General features: G+C 43.6%; 1 protein-coding gene across 20 annotated transcripts in view; it reads right to left on the bottom strand.

Moving 5' to 3' along the window:
- Positions 1-21,226, bottom strand: part of LOC308198326 (uncharacterized protein) — a 78,601-nt gene that overhangs the window by 42,139 nt on the left and 15,236 nt on the right. For 13 of the 20 annotated variants that reach the window (XR_013953830.1, XR_013953831.1, XR_013953832.1 and 10 more), the window contains 3 exons: positions 20,919-20,994; positions 19,172-19,275; positions 11,662-11,792 (listed from right to left, as the gene is read on the bottom strand). The gene's annotated coding sequence lies outside the window, so the exon portion shown is untranslated. The other 7 variants (XR_013953844.1, XR_013953847.1, XR_013953845.1 and 4 more) reach the window with 7 other exon arrangements.

Below are 21,226 nucleotides of genomic sequence, written 5' to 3'. Positions count from 1 at the left end.
ACAAGAGCAAGAAAAATGTTCCAGAAAAATGGCCCTTCTCATCACAACTCTAAAGACTAAATGCATATCTATAAATATATATTTATGTATGCTTGAAATGTATATATAGAGAGAATTCCATATAGAAGTACAAACATACATATACGGGATAAAAATGTGCTGTTTTCTTTTAGAAATCCTACCCAAGACCTTAACACTAGGTAAATTGCACCTAAGTGAACAGTCCTGTTTGACAATTTACTTCATATAAAGCCATTCTCTCTCAAAAATGCCATTTCCCAGCTTAGCTTTTAGGGTCACAGAAAAAATTATTCACAATTTTTTTTCTCATTTCTTTCTTTTAGAAACCCTAGCCTTACCATGAGGGACACATGGAAAACATGTGTCTGCTATAACTTTAGCTTGTCTCTCCTCGCTGTGGGCTATGACAGATTCAGAAGAAAACTACTCTCTTCATTCCTTCCCTTCTGGAATCATAAATTTACCATACTCCTAATCTGAAATATCTTGATGATCTACTTTCCACTGCAACACCAATCTCAAGAGATTTTCCCTTACACAGACTCAGCCTTACTGTTGGTTACTGGACCTATTTAACAGAATTGGAAACCTTTTACTGAAATCTGACTTGAATGACATAAACTATGTCAGCCAAGTGCTACCTCCACCGCAACTATCCCAAGGCTACTCCTTCCCCCAGTATTCTTCATCCTTTCTCATGCCCTGGCAGCAATTAAGATGAAACACCTATTAACACTGCCTTGTTAAAGTAAAACTGCCTAGTTAAAGTAAAACTTCAAACTAATATAATTACATATTCAGCTGCAATGTTAAATGAGCGCCAACCACCTACGCTGACACCAGCCCAGTGTATTTTGGCTCGGAGATGTCTGATGAAAACTGGAAGCCTGCACCCAGTGCTTGCCATGCAGAGGAGAAAGATAACAGGAAGCACAGGTACATGCACCTAGGAGATTTTAAACAGTCAGAAGTTCTCAGAGGCTTTTACGTGCTAAAAACAGTGTTCCTGTTAACAGTATTTGATTTATACACTGTATGTGAGATTAAGGAAAATTAAGTTTCCTGCGTTAGTTTTATGGCCTTTGTGAATACAAAAACATGGGAATTTGTTGCCCGTAAGTAATCTGTGGTATTCAAATTTTCCGGCAACTCCTAAAAATGTCTTTAATAGTCAAGATTTTTTATTTGCTTAGGTTTTGTTCCTCTTCTCCAGACAGGGCTGAAAGGCCCTGAGAGATCTTTCTCTGTTCTCTACCTCCCAATTAATTAGATTTTAAAGATATATATCAGAAAAACAAAAAAGCAAAATCCCAACTCTTCAACAGAATTATTTCATTTTCTTCAGGACTACGATCCAGCTGCAATTACTCCTGCATGCTCTGTGAATCACGTGTCTATTGAGTTTTTGAGGAATTGGTTTGCATATGCACATTAATCTTCAAAGGTACTGGGTTCCTATCCCACCCTGGCAAATCCTCTTTGCTCGTCTCAGATAGGAGCAAATCTTATGCTGAAACCTGAAAAATATTTTCCCAGAGTAGCGAAGAAAACAGGTAAAAGATCCCATTCAGCTGTATAACAGCCTATTTTACTATAAGTCCATGTCTTGTGGTTAAAGTTTTTGATGTTTATGAATAAAAGAGCTCTATCCTGAACTTTTCTCATGGTTCCTAATTCCTGGATGCCTATGAGGAATTTGTACTACAACCGTTTTTTGCAGTGGAGGACACTTCTTTCTTCATCCAGCTGTTTATATTCATTATGCTTATAAGAATATTATGTTTTGAGGCTTCTGATTTCTGGGGAAATGTCACTGAAGCTGGACCACTTCAGAAGTTATTGTGCAATGAAGGACAGACTCTGTCATACACACAGGCATTTTACATGAGAAACCAGGCTAAAAGGAAGAGATTTGCTATCATTTCATATAAAATTGGAAAGCAGAGTTAAGAGAGCGTGACTTCAAGACCCTCCCTGAATCCTTAGGAAGACTGCATCCAGGTGTTCGAAGCTGGGCCTGGTCTTGTAACAGAAAGCCTCAAACTATAGATCTTGCCAATCAAAAACGTGCAAAGTCAGATTTACGTTTGGTACCACTTCTCTGTTTAGGAAAATGTCATTTTTTGTCTGGTGCTTCGCTGCTGCTTTATAGACATTGGACACAAAACGGTTACACTTAACTTAAGACTAATCAACAAGGCAAGCCAGTGTATTGACTATATAGTCAATCCGTATATGAGTATTAAATGCATTTTCCCTCTTTAGACCCCTTATTTTCACTTGGGTTTTGCCAAGGGGCATTATAGATTGGATATTCAGATACATTTCAATTCCATAATGGTTTTGTAGTTGAAGTCATGCATAAAAGGATGGAAAACATAGCACGCTTTACTGAAATAAGACCCTGTGAGCATTGAGGAGTTATTTTTAATATTCCTAACACATGAAGCCTATGCTACAAGGCATTTATGTAACTCTTCTTTGTTTAGTACCACATCCATCAGAACATAAGTATTTGCAGCTCTCTGGAAGCAGCTCTCTTGCAAAAGCATAACCTACCTTGAACACATTATGGAATCTGTAAAAACTTCCCAGTTATTTAAAGAATCAAAGATTTGACCTCACCTGAAATAAATTAAACAAATGCCTCAATGTAAATGATTTCTTTTTATCAGAATTTCTAACCTTGGTAGACCTTGTTAAGACACACACTTTGCCTTATTTTGTTTTCTCTGTACCTATAAATCATTCCTTTAATGTAGTCGGTGTAACGTAACGAGTACTAAGCAGGGTTTGGTTTTTTTTGTAACATAACAGGGCATAACATAACAGGCAGGGAACCTCCTTGTTTGGTGCTGTGTACCACAGATCCTAGGAGGCCCCAGGCCAAGTGAACTCATGTCTGGTTTAGTTTCTGAGGATAATTAAAACTGGCCTGGTATGGGCTGTGCAGAGCACTGTGCAGAACTGTATTGCAGATACTTCCTATCACTCACACTCTGATTTGTTTTTTTTTTTTTAATTGAGCATTTCACACAGAAAGTTCTGTTGCAAGCAGGCAGCCTGTCACCACTGCCAATCACTCCACAACAGGAGTGCCTGCAATCCTGTTCTGCCGATTGGCTATTAAGACATCGAAACATCTCATTCAAGAGAGGCACAGACAAGTGCATCATCTTGGGCAGCACGTAGTTATCTTACTTTCAAGCTCATCACATCTACAGCCCTGTCCACTAGAGATCCCAGCTGGCCACTTCATATTAAACTTTGCCTAATGCAGAGTCTTCAGCTGATGGTGTAAGCAAACAGAGCCAAGGAAGTTACAGTTGGTCAATGTGTGGTCTATTAGCAACTTTATAAGGGCGTTTTATTCCCAGTGAAACCAACAGCAATTTACAGCAAACGCCTTTGTGTCCCAACAACATGAGTTTATGCGTGAACAGTTGCCACAGGAGGTGCTCGGCTCTGCCCTTACGACGGATGATGTAATCTGCCGCTAACAGCAATCCCTGCTGGCTCCTTTGGAAATTTTGCTTGTCAGGCAATGACAGACAAAGCCGTCCCTGGCTGATTGTCTCCAGACTGGATTACCACACAGGGAATTTCACAATCACACTAGATTCCAATTATTTTTCTCCTTATTCTGGGTAAGAATTCAATTTTTTTCTGTATGACAAAATATTGCCAGTACATCTTTCTTGTCTAAGCTGAAGTCGGCTTCACTAGATTGCCTCTGCTAGAGGCCCTTCTCCTAAGTGCAGTGCTCTTCGCAGTGAACTTGTTTCTTCTGCAGCAGCTCTTTTCTCCAAGCCGTCCCCGAGATCCTGCAGCTTCTTTCCAAGTTGCACAACACCTGCCATTTGAGCCGGCCTGCCATGATCAGACTTTCATGCTGCTGACGGATTTCCTCTGTCATTTTTTTTTCCATGCTAGTCAATAATGTGTTAATTTTAATAACACAGTTCTTGGATGTAATGTTATTCGCAGGTCTGCATCAACTCCTAGGGCTGCATTCTTGAAATTACCCACTTCAGCTACACCTGTTAATTCCCCATGAAGTTTAAGAGTTCTCCATGTGTTATGCCTCTAACATGGATCCACTTCCCATCACTTTTCTAAGCACCTTCTACTCCAGTTCATCTCAAAATTCAAACAAAATGTTTCTTGAAATGTATTTTACTTCCCAGCTATTTCACACTTGGGATGTGAGCAGGCAGTGTTTCCATTTCTTTTAGAGGTGGTACTCACTTGCAAGTAGAGCCAGGCTTACTTATGAGATTCAAGCAGTACAAGGAAATCTTTTCATGAGACTGATCTGAATTTTGATTATCTAATAAAAGGTGGAACAGGAGACAAAATTGGTTTGATTTGATTTACAGTCTCTGAACCATGCTGCAAATGTAGCCCTCCTTTTATGCTCTCAAACTGGTTCCAATTTATTCCTGTGTGTTATTTATGCAGATACATTTACTGAATAGTTTATCAAGTAATTTTCAGATTGGGCTTGCTGCTTAGAGTTATTTTACATAAATTGATCACCAGCTACTGGTTTATTAACCTGTTTAGTATACATGCTACAAGGAGGAAGATCTCCTAAAACACACAGTATTATTTCTGCTCCATCAGGTCCTCACAGGAGACATCATACTGTCAGAAGAAAAATGAAGAGCAAACACTGAAATCCCAGAAAGATAATTCTTAATAATAATCAAGGAGTCGTAGCCAAGTTTGTGAAATTTGTGTCAGTTACCCATGCATAGCAGGTTTTATATTATGACATAAGAAAGAAGACTGAAATCAAAATCAGGAGAAACTGTGGTAGGCACTGTAGAGGAGCAACCTGTTCCTCAGAGAACTTAGCATCTCAGTTTGCAAAATACTGGGCATGGAAATGTGGAAACGTGAGATGGCAATGTCCAAGGGTGGTCCCCGAGTGCCAGGGGATGCCAAGCCTTTTCAGCATCTTCCATGGCCGAAATCCCAGTCCTGGCAACTTGGCACTGCTGAAATCCAAAGGGGGAAAGGCACCGCCCAGCCCTGGGATCAAGAGGGGGCAGACACCACTTTACAGGACACTTCTCCAACCCCAAGACAGTCCCTAGAAAGATCCTGAGAGGAAAAGCAGAATCCTTCTCAAAGTTGTTAATCTAGGAGTAGTATTTTAATTACTCAAATTGTAAGAAATACCAGAAGGCAAAATACTAGAGGTGGCTCTAAAAAATATCAGCTTCTAACTCTGAAATATACAGTACGGAACATTACCATAATAAGCTCTGAGGAGATACAATGAAAACTATTACAGCTCCAGGAAAGACACATAAAGATGAGCATAACAATTACCTGCCTGACAGAGAAAAAGGAAGAAAGGTACATAATTTAGAGTACTGCTGTTACTGGCTTTAAGACAGATATATAATGAAGAGTATTGCAGTTACCTAGTTCTGACAGAGATATAATGGCAATCACTAGTTATTTAGCTGTAAGGAGGACACGTAATGTGTAGTATTATTGTTACCTGTCCCTAAAAGAGAGCAAGAAAGAGGGGGAGAGAAAGGGGATGAGAAACCTGGACCGTTACCTGGCTTTGGAAGGCAGAAATTATGGAAAGATTTGCTGCTGCCCATAGCTGTGCTTTACGGCTACTAATTCACGGAGGGAGAGGCAGGGGAGAATGGAAAGCAGTCTGAGTTATACCGTGGTTATCTGGTACAAGGCCAGGCTTCCAGCTGGCTGCAGCTGATAAAACTCACTCACATTTGTTGCAGCTACGCTCACTTTGGGCCTGCAGAGGAAAGGATGGGGGTATGGGGCCTGCCCCAGGAGAAACAAGCACCTCATCCCTCCCTGAGTAAGCATGAACCACAGAAGTTTTCCCAGGGTGCTCCATCACCCCACAGACCCCACTCAGCTGCCTGGCAGCAGCCACCTCCAAGACTGAGCCCACAGCATTTCCCTGTGCACTCCCAGGAGCAGGCAGGAGGCACCAGTGACAGTGAAGGGCAAGAGAAAGGCATGGAAAAAAGAGGGGCTGTAAAGAATGGAAACATGGTTTTTGAGATCTCCGAGCCACACAACATAGAGGTACAGTGTGTCTGTACTTCTGCAGAGAGACAGATGCTTGGAGCTCTCTGTAGCCTTCAATGTCTGTCTCTTCCCTGGATGAACGATGTCTGACTATCAACTCTACCTTCAGACCAAAAGAACAACTGAAAAAAAAAATTAAATCTGGGGGCAGGAGAAGGTAATAACATACAGAAGAAAGGGTGGGTGAGTTAACTAAGACTACAGGAATGAGGGGAAACCATAAACATTCTCATAACAAGTAATAATGGCACAGACAGTAAGTGGCCTACCTCTCCAATTTCTACAGTGCTCCTCCTGTTTGTCCTCAAACTCAGGCTTCAAATTTTATTTCCAAGGGCGTAATACTGCCAGGTCTTGAGGACAACTCAAGTGAAGTCAGTGTTTCATGTCAGCTCACTGAGTTTTCAGTCAGGTCCCTGATTAAATTCTAGGTGAAGGAATGTAGGAGAAACTTCAGTGAGAGTCAAACTAATCTTTTTATTCCTGTTTTGACCATTATTTGCTATCCATTAAGTCCAAAGATGTGAAGTTCAGCTGAAATCATTGAATCTTGTGGTGATTAATTTGTAATGTTCCAAGAAGAAAGATGTTGCAGAAACCCCACTGTTCTTCACAAACTGCATGGCTGCTCAATCAAAGCGCTTCTCTAACACCAGCCTCAGTCAGGAGGCGGAGAGAGAGAAATGGGCACAAAGAAAGAAAAGCAAGGAACAGGGCTCTGAATGGGGAGGGAGTACTCGTCTATTTAACCTGCATTCAGAGTAATCAGCACTGTCGATACTACCGAGAGAAGGGTATCCACCCCTTCCTCTAATAACACAGTTCAAACTTGCGTATTCCGAGGCAGCAGAAGCACGTATCGCTGTGATTTCTAGGCAGGAGCTGTCACCCTGGATCACTACACACCATCCCGACCAACATCACCCTGCAGTGCCTCTGCCCTCTCCTCCAGCAATACCTGCTCTGAGCATTTACACGGTGCCTTAATAAACAGTGCCGTTATCACCAGGGTGTGACTATGCATCAGCGGAGCAACGACCTGAGTATTAGGTTTGACCCAAGTGTATTCATATGCACGTACATGGCCTTTGAACCCTCTGCTAGGAAAACTACCTGTGGGCATTCCTCCAGAGGGGCAGAACAGACTCAAATTAAGACCCTGCACTGCATCTGTACTTCTAACACAGACAGGAGTCTCTCACTGAGCAGAAAGAAAGCCCCTGGTGCTGAGAGCCATTTGTTTCTCTTGGACGAAGACAACTGGACACAAGCAACCAGGCTAATTCATAACTGACCTCAACTTTCACTTGGAAGTCTGGAATTAGACAGATCAGTAATGTTTCTTTTAACATGTACTTCTGTGAGTCCCACTAGTGACCTGAACCGGAAAGGATGACTTGCTGAAACGGGCTCTGCTCTTCCGACACTGCGCTGTGTGAAGGCTGACAGCAGCCTCTCCTGGGGGCATTTTGAGAGTGAGAGACCTTGAGACGTGCGGATCCACAAACACCCATCCTGGGCACTGAATTCCTGCCCTTAATGCTATTTTACACTCTGCCAGGCTGAAGTAGAGAACATCTGGCTTAAACTCAATCTGAAGTTGCTTCCCTCACCCATATTGTGTGGATCTGAGTAACTTTGAGGGCTGCTACACTCTCCCGGGTTGATGTAAACAGACCTTACAGTCAGTGAGAAGCAACTTCAGTAAAACTGTTCACCTGCTCCAAGTGAAGTGGCAGGATCCAGCCATCATTTATTAATAAAAAATAAATATATATGGTAAATATCTGCTTTGACTATGACATGAAAAGGTACAATATGCGGAACTGAACTTCTCTTGATTCCTTATGGGAATACCACGCTGTTCTTTCACAGACTGTTTTGCCTAACACTGAATATTAATTTTCAAAAAAGCTCTGTTACCCCTCTCTCATCTTTCCTCAGACTTTGTTTTTTTCTCAGTAAAGTTTGCTTTCTACTTTTTGTCTTTCACTGTTCTTTTCCTTTTAACCAGTAGACTTGGCTAGATGATAGGATTTCTGGTCTGCAGAGTATCTGGATATGTCAACACTTCCTTTCTTTCCCATACAGACTCAAAACAAACACATCCAAAGATTATGAGTTTCAGAATAACATGCTTCTCCTTCACTTCTGTATTTATACGTGCATTCTACAAAATATACACGACCATTACTGGCATGTTTTACTGGAATGAAATAATACTCTATTTAAATAATTCTCTTTAAAACAATTTTTGGCAGCCACTACTTAAATATTTCAATCATCACTAAATTCCAACTCTCTGCAGAGAGCTGAAAATAAAAATACATCAATTCTATTATGCTATGACACAAAGTAATGTATGACTACCTAAAAAACATACAAGAAATAAATAAAAGACAAATTTGTAAGCTTTCTGGTTCAGCTCCCAACCTTTCCTCAGCAGAAGCTCTGTAAAACTTTACTTGCACATGCTTTACATTTTAAAGTGAGCCTGAATACAGCCAGCAAGACAGCTCATGCTCAGCTTCACAGTAAACAAATACTCCTGCCACCATCAACATGAGCTATTTATTATTATCTGCTTGGTTGTTTTTCTGGACTGATGTCTTTGACTCTAGACTATCATTAACAATACCAGGAATGAGGTGATTATCTGCCTCTCTTCCTCCTCCTCCAAGCAAAAAGAAAAAAAAAAACACCACCCACACTCACTTTGGTGCCCGTCACCTCCCCAGCCCTACCCTAACGTTAACATCCACTGCAGGCTGCCCTTCCTACACGAGTCTCTGTGCACAGGTCCTGCAGGAATGTGTGGAGGCACTGACACTTCATTGAGAAAGAAATGATGAGCTTCTGTTCATTTCAGTTCATACTTTTTTGAGCTCAATGACTTGAGAGGCTGCAAAAGGTTTTGTGGTTTTCCCCATAATTACTTCTCCACTTCTTTGGCACCAAAAACTGGTAAAATGATGTTAGTTCAATGCAAAGTGTTTGGCTTCAGGGAAAAAAAATCATACCAGCTTCTTTCGAGTTGTCTCCAGTAAGAGCTGCACTCCCACGTATTGACCAAGCACTACGCTGCTCACTCATACAAATGGGGTAGGAAACAAGAAAGTGGGAAGCCTGAATGACCTTGTAGAAGTAGGGGGGGAAAAAGAAAAATCCAGGCACTTTTTGCAGCTTTTGAAATATAAGAACAGACGTAGCTTTGGAGACAACTGAATTAATTCATACACAAATGTTCCTTTTGCATCTTTGTTTTCATTTATTTCCTGCTTGGTACCAGCAACAGCAATACTGAAAACTAGTGCATGACAAAACAATCAAATGAGGTATTTGGCGCAATGGCTAATTTGTACTCTGTAAGCCTCCCCTACAAATTCTATTAACTGTTCTTCCTGCTTTGCTGATGCTTTTTTTTTTTTTTTTCTTCCCGGAGAGCACAATGAGTCCTAAAGCCCAAGAAACATTTCAGTCTCTTTCCTCTCCCCTGTGACTGCCATGCCTTAAACCCCAGCACTACCCACGTGGGCAGATCCAGCAAGGAAGCCAAGGGGAATATTGTTTTGCATTTTTTTGAAGGGTGCCAGCTACTACTTAGCAAAGCCTATTGCACAGCAGGCAAAAGGAGGAGGTCAGAGGAGGATGTTGGATCTATGATTCGAAAACATAAAAGGCAATAATAAACTTGTTTTCAGCTTCCTTTCAAAGAGGCATGGCCAGAAGAGAGAGAGATCTGCAGTCTTTGCTTTTGACCCTGACAGTCAGGAGAGAGAGACAGCAGCATTCATGTCATGGATGGACACCCCAGTGGGCAGCAGGTTTTGAGGCAGAGGGCCTGAGCCCTGGGAGGCTGGGCAAGGAACTCCAGGTGAAACAAATCCCCCACAACTGCCCTAACTTGGAGGGTAACTCAGGAACAGCACTTATCTTCCCTTTGAAAAGCCTTTGAAATCACTTGAAAGAAAGCAACAAAAGGAAAAATCCAGAAAAAATAAAAAAGGCACATGACTTTCTGCACCCCACACTTCCTTCAGTGTGGGCTTAACTATCACTTTAATTACTTCAGCTTCCAACTTTTTTTTCTCTTTTATTTAGGCTGCACTGGAAATTCAGGCACATTATGGATGGTTCCCTCAAAGCCACCTGAATAAGGATTCAAATGGAAATACCTGAAACCTGCGAATATTCACTGCTGGCCTCATCACAGAGTGCATTCAGCACTCTAACACCTTATATTGCTATTTACTCGAAAACAGAATCTTCCAGATTTCTGCCGTATCTTTGTGGAAGACTTTCAGAGAGTAAGATAGGTGTAAAGTCAAAGTGAAGTTCAAGAACAACCCCCCATGCAAATTCACGTGCTTCCACACAGAACACATCAAGTTCTGCTGTGCCAAGGGCTAACGAGGATCTAATTATGACAGAGAAAGATTCCCCTCTTGCCCAACAGCAGAGAGGGATGGCTCCTGACAGCCCCGGCCCATGCAGGATGGACAAACCACAAGGTGCTTTCCACCTGCGCCTTGCCAGGCGTACCACACCCTCACACAGGCTGTGTGGCATGGAGAGCTAAGCTGACCTGTGGTTCCACGCTGCGCGAAGCCCAGACAACACTACTGCACAAGTGTGCCCACATTAGCAGCTTTTTTGTTTGTTTGGTTTTTTAACTTTAATGGATTGTCACAGTGCTCACACCAACACAGAGCTTCTGGGTGGTTAAGGAGAATGTTCCCCATTATAGCAATCACTTCACACAGAATGTCAGGACTTAGTCTAGTCTCTGTTAAGGGTTAAGATAAAATTATGAGGGAGCAAGCAACACGTTTCTCCTTGTTTCCTTAGGTTAGCTCCCTCTGCAGCAGCCCGTCAGCAGCTGGGGAAGTACGACAGGGAAAATGTGACTTAGACCTCAGCCCAGTTGGTATGACCGTGCTCCCATGCAACAAGACACGGAGGGTCCATGGTGGTATACAGCTGCCCCCCTGAAATCACTAACATTACACGGCAGCCAAGGATCAACCCTGTGACTCCTGGAGGTGTGTTTTCTCATGGAGAAGGGCAAAGACAGGGAGTGAGTCAGAGCCTCCTGCAGGCAGTCACCAGGGGAAGAAAGAGTGGAAAGGCAATGGAGCACCAGAGGACCCCAAGGGAAGGCATACTGGGTAGGCTCCAGGGTCTCATCCAGGAATGAATGGGTATTCCTGCCCCTGGAGCACATTTTGGCCATCAGATGCGCAGAAAACCTTCTGTTGAGGGGTACTTTGGCCATTTCCATGTGCAAATACTCATCACAACAAAAATCACAGCTTCTACAGGAGACATCAGTTAATATTATGCTGTTAGTCACAACCAAACTCTGAGAAAAAGAAGCACTTCAAACTGACCCATTCTTTGGTGCCAACAGAAGCAGAGGACTTCCAGAGGCTAAAGATGTGTGAAGGGGGTCCCTGCTTTCATCAGGCTGCAGAGATCATGGCTTATGCAGTGCTGGCATTGGACCTGTATCTTAAAGCAGTAACAATGAGCCCTCACAAACAGCCCATTACCTACTTGTTCCTCCCTGTGAAGAGCTGCATCTTCTTATCATCTCTTGGAAATGGCTAGTTTCATTCTTAGAATTTCTGCTTCAAGCACACTACTGTCTTCTCATCAGATTTTGCCAGCAGATGTTTCGAAGGTTCCTATAACCAAGTAAATTGTAGTTAAAGAGGATACAATGGCATTACAAAAATACTGTATTTAATTAAATAACATACGGCAGAAACCCAATATACGTCACCTAAAGATTAGTTTGACCTTCTAGTCCTTTTTAACTCTTTAAAATGGACCGTTCCCCGAAGTTTTATTTCATTCACTACATACACATGCTGCACTAAAATGAAACTGAAGGCCCCTTTCACAGAAAATGTTCTCTGAGACAGCTTGCTGCAGGCACATTTTCCTTGAACCACTCTGTTCTGCTACTTGTCTTCCTTGTGGAAGAAACAACCAAGATGTATGTGGCTAATACATAATGAGATGTTTTATCATCTGTGCTTCTTTACGCCCAAAAGAACTCCGCTGGAGTATATGGATAGCAACAGTAACACACTCACACAGTGCACAAGCAGTCCTTTAATAAATGGTTTAGGAAGGGGTAACACATGCTTAATAGATGTTTTAATAAATGCTTAATCAATTGTTACAGACCAGGCGATTGCTTAAAACCATTTAATTCTCAGAGTTGTTGAACAGAAGACAAGAGGGAACAGTGCACTGTAAATACCAATTGTCAATGGCAACTTCCACAGCCCTCCCCAGCCTGCTCACCGCGGCCAGCACCTACCCAGCTGTGTGGTCAATGTATGTCAGTCTTTGGATGCTCAAAGGAACACAGTAATACTGATACATCTCCTACATGCTATTCCTGCTAGTCCTTAGGGTATGATTCCTGGTATACATACAAAACGCAGAGCATTAGCCCTGGACCTATTTGCTCTGCCACTTTACTTGGGCTAAGTAGTCCCTTACTACTCTATTATGTTACCAGTTTTGTCTACCATTCACCCCAAGAGATTTGCAGGACAGACTGTATTACAGGAAAGGCACATATTCACTCCCGTATGTTTGGCCTTCATTTTAACCCTATTCCTTCTGAACTGAGGCTGCCTGATTAGGAGATGGGCATCTTGCCTGCCATGCAAATTCAAAGCCCAGGCAGTCCCCCTAGTTTGGAAAGACAATGCTGTTGCTTGGTGGTCATTTTCGACTGGATAGATGGCCAATTCCAGGCTGACTGGCAGGGAACACAGCATTACACCCACCCAAATTCAGTGAGGCAATCATTGAAAGATAGAGGATTGCAGAAAAAGATTTTACCTCTGCTGAATATACAGCATGGACTACATACTTGAACACCTCACAAAGCTTCTTCGTGCATTAAAGTTACTGGTCACCTTTTCGTCTCCCTCCTTAGCATGTCTTGTAAATATTCATGTCTTATCTGAACTTCTCTGCTTCATACCTCTGACACTTTTTTTGCAATCTCCTCTTTCTGTCTGGCCTGCCATTGTGGTACCAAACCCCTGCACTGACTGCAAGGGCTAATCCGTCAGCACAGAAGAGAAAGGTCGGGCTGAGGAAGCTGTTCAGCTGTGCCAGCAGAGGTTCAATACATGCCAATTTGCTTTGTGAAGGAGCTCTCAGCATAACCACCTCTCTTGTGTTTTAAAAAGTAATTCCAGCTTGCAACAAATGATGGTTCTTTGCATAGGAGATTCCCTTTCCCTGATACCAGCTAATGTAGTTCAACTGTTCCTTGTTGCTACAGTATCTGGAGGTCTGGCCATATGAAAGCTTTTTATTTCTGAAGTGCTCCAAGAAGGTGGGAGCAGAGCCCTCTTATAGGGATGAGTGGGGCTATATAATGCCCACATCTCTGCTGTCTGCCTATCTGTGACAATTTGGATCTGCATCACCCGTCCAAGGTCAAGCAGTGGGTTTGCAGCTGCAGGAGAATATAATCTGGTCACCCGACTCAGGCTGTAATACCAAAACGACTAATGGTCTATTATTTTCATAGTCCAGCCTTTCTTGTCTTAGTCTTTGAACTCCTTGGGGCAGAGCTTTTTCCCATGCCAGGAAAGCATTCTAGCTTCGCACACAAACAAATACCATGCTTGTTAAATAACTGTACTACTAGCACACAGAGAGTCTGAGACAGAGAAAGGCTTCGAGACAAGTCTGACAAATAATACAGGCCTGAAAGGGGAAATAGGCTGAAAATATGAAGAACATGAAAACTTTGAGAAAGTCACACTTCTTCCTGGGAAATGTCACATTATTTGGCTATTCAGAAAAAAAGGTTTGGAAGCACATGTTATGTTAGTCAAAGAATGCTAGTTCAAAAATAAAATTCTTATTTTCCACGCCAACAGATGCCACCCATTTCATTAGCACGACTCCTCAGCTTTAAGCTGAGACGTTCAAAGCTGCCAACCAGAGTCTCTCTTCCCCTCTCCTACTTTCCTTAGCAATGAACAGAACGTGGCCATCTGAGTTCGCAGCGGGCTTTGAGCCTCTCCATCTTGAAATAACATGCTTGCCTTTGAGGCAGTGCTTTGCACTGTATCCCAGAGAGACAATTTTCCAGTCCCAAAGCAAATGAGGACCTTTATAGGAGCTCTGGTCTCCAGTAATTAGTGTAGCAGACATCCACACAATGCAACAGGACAGCGCTGGTACAGATGGGACAAGACAAGACACTGATGCAACCCCAGGGAACACTCTCTGGGAGGACTGCCCTCACCTCAGCTCCCCAGTCAGCAAGTTTGCAGCAGCTAGTGGAGGAGCTGGATTAACTTTGGCCAGAGGCTGGCCAGGAGTATGGGCTGAATTGCCAGGGGCACAGGGCAGCCAGTGAACAAAGGGCTTTTCCTCAAATACCTGCTTTTCTAATACAGAGAACCAGCCACCCTGTTGCTTTGAGAACTCAAATAGTGTTACCAGCACAGAATAGGCAAATAAAACAAAAAAGAGACAAAGACGCACTACTAGAATTGTATTATATATAAGACATTAAATGCAGGTGTTCCAGAAAGGATTGTGTAAATCCTGGTGATCATCACGGTAACATCCAGCACTCCACTGGACACGTTTAGCCAGCATCAATGTCCTTAAAACAAAGCTGTACAGGGGATGAAACAGCGACCTGTGTGCAGGCAGCCTGAGCTTCCCTGCCACACAGCAGGGATGACCCCTGCCAGCCTACATGAAGAGCACATTGTGCCAGCGCTTGCCGGTGTAAAGAAGAAAACAAGCAGTATGCTGACCTACCTGGCTCTCTACCTGGAACAAGATGGGGATAACCATCCCAAGACACGCATGCTTATATTGTGAGAACCCTGTCCATGGCATTTTTACTACTACACGCATCAGGCTAAACGCTTTACAGCACTTTCCTGCAGACAGGCCTGTAAGCCAAAGCAATGTACTTACTAAAAACTCCGGTGGGAACTCTGTCTACCTTCACCCAGCCTGAGCTCAGCTTTTAATGTGTTTTGAAAAAGGATTTAAACACATAAATCTGTGGGAACTACAAGAATCATTGTAAAACAGCATGGAATTGAATGGGATTGATCTGGGGAAGTCTGTGAGCTTGTCTAGACTGCAACTCATAATGCTCAGTTCCAAGCGGCAGTTAATAGTGTTATGCTGGGGCTTTTTTTATTATTGACCAACTCTATAAAACGCTGTTTTTCAGGGAGCTCAGTACACACTCTAAGTAGGCCAGTTTGTAGTCCCAGGCCTCCAGCCCCTTGTTTTCAGTTAAGAAGAAATCCTTTTCTCACATGCAGCAACGCTGACGGTCACGGTTTTCAGCTGCCCGGGAGTGAAACCAAGGGTAGGACCACGCTACTTCTAAGAAGGCTACAAAAAACAGCTACTAGGTTGTAACTGTCAAGGGACAGGTCAGAAAACTGGCCAACTTTCTAAAAGCTGAAAAAATCAATTTTCAATACTTCTGTTTTCTCAAAATAGAAACGGATGCTATTGTTACAGCTGGGATTAATGGCTGCCCTTCCCTGCCACGCAGCCACCCAACACCCGAGCCCTTCCAACGCGGGGTGCTTGCAGGGAGGAGCAGGGTGACAGTCTCCCTCACCCCCAGTCCCTAACACCTGGGGAAGGACTTTTGGACCTGCAACAGTGGGGCTGGAAAACGCTGCCGGGGATACGCTGGCAGCCTGCCACCCTCTCCAAGCACGTCACGCACGGGCACAACGCAGCCCACCCCTGTCCTGCCTTCCTCCAGGCAGAAGCTCTCGGAGGGACACCTACCTGGCCTCTGGTGCAGCTGTGTTGTGTATTTGGATGTGGCCATTTCCAACAGAAAGAGAACCAAGACCCAGGCAGCAAAACTCCTGCACCTGTGCTGCATGTTAAGTGGGGGATTAAGACTGTTTGTACCAGGTGGTGTGCTAAACAAGGAGGGACCAGGGCTACTTAATTGGCCAGAAGCCACAGGCATGTCAACACTTAAGCTCCACTGTAGTGATTTTCACCCAGCTCTTAGCATATGACCACTGCCCTCTGTGCAATTCTAAGATGGTCCTCGTCCAAAGAGCTGTACAGGTGATGAGAAAACGGGTGCAGAGAAATACAGAGGGGGAGGAAGTTACAGCAAAACAACCTTACCAGTGCAGAAAGCAGAGTTATCTCCATCGTTACTTTGCTATTACCAGCACATGCCGCAGGGCTGGGAAGCTGGCACAAAGCTGCAAGTGACGGACTAATTGATAAGAGAGTTCTCATGGCGCGCCAGCAGATGCAGAGCTTATTGCTTCTGCCACATCAAGCCAGTGCTGTCCTCGATAGGGTTTCTGAGAGAAAATCCTTGCTTTTGATGTCTGCTAGTATCATCCAACAGATCAGATGACAGAGGAATGAAGAATACTAAGCATCACCAGATAAAGCAATCAAGAAAATACACGGAGAAAGCAGGACAGACTGACGGCGGGCTTCCTAGCCGGTTAGTTTACAGTTAAACATCAGGCAGCTCTTGTCATTTCTCTTTCTCCCAATAATTAACTGGGAGAGGGAAATGGGCTAGCAGAGCTCCTCGCAGAGGGCCTTTGGCTGCTCCCTTCTCGGGGGAGGCAGGACCAAGTCCTACAACTTCAGCCCTCTGCCCGGCTAGGTAACAGGACTGCACAGAGAACCACCTTCACCTCTTCGGAAGGACTGGCCAAATCCTGTTCAGTTCTCATTTCATCTGGCAAAAATTGATGGCCTTGGTCCAATAAGCAATCCCAATGTTTACAAATCACTACAGCATGCCGTGAAAGTAAAGCACATCAATCACAAAGCCAGTGAGTTCACATGAGAGGACAGAATCTTTACAAATCCTTTTATTTTTACAACCTTTCAGTAGTAAACCCTTCCCACTAGGCTTACAGACTTGCGCCTAGCATTTTATATGAAGCCAACAGATATGCAGACCACATTGGAAATGGGCTCTCTTACTTCACACTGAAATAACGTTGTACGCTTCTTTTCAAGCTTGAAACCATGAAGAAAGGCTACAAGAGTCTATAAACGCCATTTGCTCAGCTGCATGCTTTCTGCAGACAGGGATTTTTGTTTTCTCTGGTCTGCTGTGATCCAAGAGGCTCTGAACAAATTCAGACTCAATTTTCCATGGGTGCAGTTTTGCTACCCTATACAGAACGGGGCTCCCAGGGAAGGAGCCTGCTGCAGGCAAGGGATCCCTCCCTAAGAGGTCACGAATGACTAAGGGACTCTGCAGGCAAGCAAGGCACATGGCAGACAGCAGTAGACGATGTTATGGATGGGTTTAGGGACCCAGCAACTACAAATTAGAGTACTGTGGCTCTTTACTGATAGCCCTCTGAAAGATATTTATAAAAAGCAGCTGCACTCTCATTAAATGTCATACAGACAGGAAAAAAAAACAACTTCAGATGTGTTTTAAGACCCCAGTTAGCTCACATTGGGCCAGGCTACTTATCTAAAGACTTTAATAAATAGGATTTATTATACAGGTGATGTTTAAGCCTTTTAATGTTTTACCTACCATGCGCTGCTGGATCTGATTACCTTCTTTTCTCTTTTTTTCCTTTTCGTTACTTAGAGATGGAACATTTGCACTTCATAACAGTTTACAGTTTTGCAGCAAAATGGTGTTTGAGCAGCTTATTTGTGAAGGCTGTATTGAAAATATCAAATGCTTATGACTGTCATTACATTTGTTCTCTGGTTCTCTTTGAAGATACCAGATTTTTAATAACATTTCTGCACGTATCCTACTCTAGTAGCAGATAAACTACTCTGACAACTAGAAGGTGATGATAGCATTTGCCGAGCAGAAAGCTGTATTAATTTTTAGAGCCACAAAATAGAGAACTGAGCTATACAGATTATGAACTGCTATTATTCAGTACAATAATGCACAAGAGCCACATGCTGTATTGATCAGCAGTTACTGAATCCAGATAATCAGTGGTTGGACCTAGACCTGAGCAGTGACTATAATACCCCTGAGATTTGGAGTTGCCTAAAATGATGATAACATAACTGAGAATTTTGCTACTTTGAAATTTTTTTCAAATATTTTGAGACCCTCATTAAAGAAGCTTTTTAAACACAGAAGTTTTTAAATAATGAAACTGAGAGGACGCGTTGAGAGCACTTTTCGAAAATTTAGCCCCTTGTTGTCTCTATTACAGCAGTCCTAAAATTCTTAGTAAAACCATAGGACTGACCATCCTAAAATACTCCAACTTTTGCTTTTAATTCATATCCAAGTTCATGGGCTAAGAGCCACCACAGTTTAAGGCAGTTTCATACCTTCTTCTGTTACAAATGCTGCTTGTGTTCCAGCTGATAGCAGACACGGTTCCCCAAACAGAGATACAGCAGAGTAGACTCCTCACACACAAACACGTTACACGACTACACCAACTCACATTTCCAACCACATACGAGCCAGTCTTTCTTTGAAGAAACTTCCGCCCATACCAGTGTTTGCCTCTCCTGGGATAACCTCATCTTAAAAACAAACTACAGCCAAAACAAGCAGCACTCCAGCTGTTCACACAGGCCTGTATCTCCCAAAGCTGTAACCCAAAGCCAACAAAGCAGCACTGCTTCCCAGGAGTCACAGCCTGCTCACACACTCAGAAAAACAAATGTAAAAACAAAGTAAAAACACCAGTTGGTGGCATACACCCAGACAGCACTAACCCTCCTATACGGCACAGCACAAATGTTTGGAAGCTGCAGGACATTTCTGCTTTCTTTTTCATTTGAAGAATTTGTTTCCTCTCTTTCCCAAAAAGCAGCTTACAGTACCAGACGACAGTCTGAGCAAGTGAGAGTGGGGAGCTGCAGCCATAAAGCCGGAGCAGTCACCCAAAGGCAAGCGCTGTCTGGGGTCAGAGACCAAGTCCCGGCCTGGAGCATCTTCCACCTTCAGTGTCTGCTCCCCAGCCCTTGCCTCACACAAAACTCTCTCTTGCTAACTATCTCATATCATATGTTAAACCAGTTTTACACTTGCCTTTAGTATCCTCTGTGAGACGCTGCTTTGGTACAGGTAATACAATTTTTTTCCCGTAACAATTTTTGTCCCAGAAGGATGAAGCATCACTCAAATTCTGCAGCCTGTAGTCAGCAAGAAAGACTTTGGAACAGAGTCTCCCACTTGTGACTTTCCCCAAAGTCATGTTTACTGTGTGCCCTCTAGCTCAGACCCCTGACAGTGACAGCCCAGACAGGCATTAGAGAATTACAGAATATCTTGGGTTGGAAGGGCCCTTAAAGCCCACCCAGTTCCAACCCCAGGCTGTGGGCAGGGACACCTCCCACCAGACCAGGTTGCCCAGGGCCCCATCCAGCCTGGCCCTGAACACCTCCAGGGATGGGGCATCCACAGCTTCTCTGGGCAACCTGTGCCAGGGCCTCACGACTCTCTGAGTAAAGAATTTCCTCCTAACATCTAAACTAAATCTGCCCTCTTTTAAAGTAATTTCCCCTTGTCCAATCACTATCTGCCCGTGTAAGTTGCTCTCCACCTTTTCTATAAGCCCTCTTTAAGTACTGAAAGGCTGCAATGAGGTCACCCTGGAGCCTTCTCTTCTTCAGGCTGAACAACCCCAGCATGCATGCACTGATGGCTCATGTCAAGCTTTTCGTCCACAAGAACCCCCAAGTCCTTCTCTATAGGGCTGCTCTCAAGGAATTCTTCACCCAGTCTGTGCTCATGTCCCAGATTGCCCCAGCCCAGGTGCAGCACCTTGCACTTGGACTTGTTGAACCTCATTAGGTTCACATGGGCCCACTTCTCCTGCTTGTCCGAGTCCCTTTGGATGGCATCCCCTCCTTCTATTGTATCAACCACACCACTCAGCTTGGTGTCATCTGCAAACTTGCTGAGGGTGCGCTCGATCCCACTGCCTATGTTGTTGATAGATATTAAATAGTACCGGTCCCAGGACAGACCCCTGAGGGACACCACTCATAACCAGCTTCCACTTGGACATAGAACCATTGACCACCCCTCTCTGGGTGCTGCCTGCAAGCCAATTCCTTATCCACCAAATGGCCCACCCTTCGAATCCCTATCTTTCCAATTTAGAGATCAGGATGCCACGTGGTACAGTATCAAAAGCCTTACACAAGTCTAGGGAGATGACATCAGTCAGTCTGCCCTTGTCAACTGATGCAGTTGCTCCATCATAAAAGGCTACCAGATTGGTCAGGCACAATCTGCCCTTGGTGAAGCCATGCTGGCTGTCTCAGGTCACCTCCTTGTCCTACATGTGCCTTAACACTGCTTGCAGGAGGATCTGCCCAGGCACAGAGGTGAAGCTCACCGCTCTGTAGTTCCCTGGATCTTCCTGGGGCATCTGATCTGTCCCAGTCCAGCTGCTGTTACAACCTCCCACTTTTTGGTCCCTGTACCCTCAGAGCCAGCAGGATCTGAAACTTAGCTTAGCTCTAAGTATTTCACATCCACTGAATAGAAAGAAAATCCTTTGGCACTTCGATCAGTTGATCTCCCTGGTAAATCAGAGACTAGAGCCAAAAGCTTTCAGGCTAGAGCATGATCTTGCACAACTGGCCCCTGTATCAGTTCAGATCTCCATGAGTTGTCACAGAGCTCCCAGTTCCTCTGTTTGTTCCCAAAATTATGAATTCTGCTATTCTGGAAAATCCTGACTGCCTATGGGTGACATTAAAGTTTTTGAGCTTTCAGCTCCTCATGGGCAAAATACCTCATTCAGATAACTGTTAATTTCACTCACCTCAAAATCTTTTCTGCAAGAAGCTGTTAAATTGCTGACCTTCATTTTATCAGTGATATTTGTCTTCAGTCCACAACTGCAAGGAGAATAGAACCAGAAAAGATTTTATTAAGAACACATACACACAAACAAGCACGTATTTAGCCAAGACTTTTCTACTGAGTCAGCTCTAGGGTCAAGAAACCAATAAATGTCTTCCTCTATCTGCATTAGGAACTGCGTCCTTCTGCACGTTACCCCAAGACAGTTGCTCCTGAGCTTCTATTCTCCTGTTTTTTTTATCCTATAAAAACAGATTATTTGCTTTC

The sequence above is a fragment of the Anser brachyrhynchus genome (assembly GCF_964034855.1).
Source record: "Anser brachyrhynchus genome assembly, chromosome: 7".
In the NCBI taxonomy this organism is placed as follows: domain Eukaryota; kingdom Metazoa; phylum Chordata; class Aves; order Anseriformes; family Anatidae; genus Anser; species Anser brachyrhynchus.
This window is presented reverse-complemented; position numbering and strand designations above follow the sequence as displayed.